The following is a 3,504-nucleotide window of genomic DNA, read 5'->3' on the forward strand; positions in this document are numbered from 1 at the left end:
TGGAAAAACTGGGCAGCTGCAGTTTCACTTGCCCTTTTGTGGAGGGTGTTACCTATCGATACCACCAAGGATCTTCTGAATCCTAATTGGTCAATCCTCCCAGTCTTTGTACTTAGCCTAGCACTTCCGTGCAACTTTGACTCTAAGATCATCAGATATTTTCCAACCATCGGTACCTTCACCTCGTCTTTAATTTTGCACTAATCGCGTATACTTATATTTTTACCATGTTTTGCTACAGTCCTGTAAATAGTTTGTGTTGTGTTCTTTAAAATATATATTGAGTGATTATTTAAAGAACTGTGTTACTTACATTTTTGAACCCTCACCAATTTTCAGCACAAACTAGTCTCATTTCAGGCATACAAAAAATATAAATCAAACAATTACAAATTCAACAATCAAACAAACCGGCTCAGAACTCTACTCTGAATACTAAAATGATAAATACCAGATTCACATGCACGGGCGATGCTTCGGGCTGGTGAAAATTCTCCAAGTTCGTGGCGCCACCTCAGTGACATATTGTAAACTAGAATTGATTTATTTTAGTATCGGCATTCAGAGGGCCCTTTGTGTGTACAAACTAAAGTTTGCTTCGATTTCTTCAATGGATCCATAACACGTGTTGTGTGTGAGATTGTGACTGCAGAGTATTAATTTTTCAAATAATTAATTATTGTTTTTTTTTTTCATTCTTTCTATGGTTCGCCGCCACAGTGCTATATTATAAAGTACAATTTATGTAGTTTTTTAGTTCGATTATAACTACTTTAATACAAGTAAAATGTGTGACTTCAATTAATTTTTAAGTTACTTGCACATATTTTTTAAATTTTTCCTGGAATTAGTTTAAAATAAATAAAATTGGTTAGAAATTCCATTTTGAGTTTAAAGTAATATATAAAATAAAAATCATTTATATTTTTTAATGAAAATACCTCTTAGATGCATTTTTATCTCGTAAACTGATAAATTAGTTGATCACTAAATCCAAATATCAGAAAGGAAAGTACAAGTCAAGAAAAAAAAGTAAAATAGAAAATTATTTGAATGATACAATGAAAATAATTTATTTAACAGTTTTTATGTTATTGATCGGTTAATTATTATTAGCTGATTGATTTTGTTTATTGTATTAAATTACATAAAGATTGTTTAAATAAGAAAAAAATTATTATTTAATTTGAGGTTACATTATTTAATATAGGATATGATTTGTATCATAAAAGTTTATCTATATTCTAATTACCTCTATTCCATTTCAATAATTTAAAAGATGTTTGCAATTTTTATGGAATTTTATGGAATTTTTATGGAATTTTTAAAGATTATTAATACGACGAAATTTCGTCAAAATATAGGGTAAAAATTATTTTGATGTTTCAACGAAAATAATTGATTACTACTTTTTATATTATGAACTAATTTTTTCTAAAGTTTGTGATGCTAAAAAAATGAGTATCCGAATTCAATTTTCTAAATTATATGTACATACATTTCGATGAAAATAATTCTTAAATGATTTTTATGTTCTTTACTCATTAATTAATTATTGATCGATTCTGCTAAAATTTATATTTTTTAGCAGTACTTAAAAGCTTATAAATAATTAAATTTAAACAAAGGCAAGTTAAATTCAGAAAATATATAAAGTGGAAAATATTTGAATGTTTGAATATAAATAATTTATAATGGTTGAATACTTTTTTTGTTTTTAGATGATTGAATATTTATTAAATATTTCTGTTAAAACTTTGATTTTCTGGAATTATTTCAAAAGAACTGAAGATATTCAGAATTTAAAGATCAAATGAAAAAAATACCTAGAATAACAATTTGATTTTTTCAATGAAAATAATTGCTTGAGGCTTTTCATGTTGTAAACTATTCAATTAATTTTTAGCGGATTAATTTCGACCACAATATTGAATTACATAAAGATTTAATTTAAAATGTTTAAAATTACGTAAAATAAATTTATTATTTACTTTCAGATTAGTTAATTCAATATTAGTTATTACTTTTACAATAAAAGTTTATTTTTTCTTTAGAATACCTCTATTACAATTATATAATTTTCTTGATGTTTGTGAAGTAAAATGAGTGTCCAAATTCAGTTTTAAAAATTATAAGGAAATAAGTTCAATTTTTTTAAAAATTGGTTTCGAAGGTCATTAGCAAATAAAATATATAGAAATGCTTTTTCAAATTTAAAGAAAATATAATGTAGAACTTCTTAGAATGCTTTAATGAAAATGATTGTTTAATGCTTCTTGTGTTGTTTGCTGATTAACTAACTTTTAATTGATTCTATTAAAACTTATGAATTCTGGAATTAGTTTATAATGTTATTAATAAATCAAATTGTAAGAAAGAAATTTTTAAATTTGAAAAAAGATATTAAGAATAAATTATTTGAATGATTTAGTGAAAATTATAGTTAGAATCTTCTCATAATTTGATTAATTTATTTATTTATTATAGTTTAATGCTATTAGCTGATTTTTTCATAGTATTAAATTTTATAAAGATTTAATTGCAATTTCTTTTGATTGAGTAACCTGAATGAATTATTTACTTTGACGTAATGTTTTTAAATAATGGATATATTTTGTATACATTTATTCGAATATTCCATTCTTTTTCATATTAAAAACTGAAAATCTGATGTGAATTTGATTTTTAGATTGTAGATATTAATTTTTAATGATATGTACAAATATCATTTTACAAAAATTATGTTTTTCCAAAATATCAAATTAGCATATCGTGGACTGAAATCTTCGAATGATATATCTCTCTTTAATATTACTAATAGTGAAAGTAAATTCTACGTTACATGGATTCATTAAAAAAATTATTACAGATTCTAATTCAGCGAAAAACTTTGAGTGGTAAAAAATAAAAAATAAATAAAAATAGTTATTCGAGAATTTGGTAAGTGATTAAAATGAATAAAAAATTAAGAGCGTGCAATTTGCAACTGTAAGACATCTTCCAAAGAGGTTTACGGCCAGGAAAATGATATGAAGAATCAAAAACTACTTGAATACTTTATACCTTAAAGTAGATTACGATTTTATTTTTGTTAAATCTAATAATTGATTCCTAAGCTTCAAAAAATATTTGTGAAAAACATTTTTTATTGACCACAAAATAAAAAGTTCAGTTTTTCCTATTTTATTGAATTTTGTTTAAGATTTTACTTCATTTCCAGACAGAAAATGAATTTATAACTAAAAAAATTAATGTACAACAAAAATTGAAATAGTTTAATTTTCAGTTAAGAAAATAATTTTGAACCAAAGAGGAGATTTAAAAAAATATACTTAAATTTTCAACCACAGTAAATTAATTTTTAACCAACATAATTAAATTTGCAAGCAAGAGGAATAATATTGAAAAAAAATCAATTTTCAAACAGATAGTTAAATTTTGAAACAAAAAGATCATGAAAACAAATGTAAAGAAAATAAAAACCAATTTTTAAGAAATTAGTTA

At 23.5% G+C, this 3,504-nt stretch overlaps 1 long non-coding RNA gene across 1 annotated transcript in view; it reads right to left on the minus strand.

The window, feature by feature from the left end:
- Positions 1-412, minus strand: part of LOC117171900 — a 10,928-nt gene extending 10,516 nt beyond the window's left edge. Inside the window, exon 1 of the long non-coding RNA XR_004466935.1 lies at positions 314-412. This is a non-coding gene — a long non-coding RNA (uncharacterized LOC117171900). The remainder of the gene's footprint in view (positions 1-313) is intronic.
- Positions 413-3,504: the final 3,092 nt, after the last annotated feature.

Source organism: Belonocnema kinseyi, chromosome 4 (assembly GCF_010883055.1).
Source record: "Belonocnema kinseyi isolate 2016_QV_RU_SX_M_011 chromosome 4, B_treatae_v1, whole genome shotgun sequence".
NCBI classification, from domain to species: Eukaryota; Metazoa; Arthropoda; class Insecta; order Hymenoptera; family Cynipidae; genus Belonocnema; species Belonocnema kinseyi.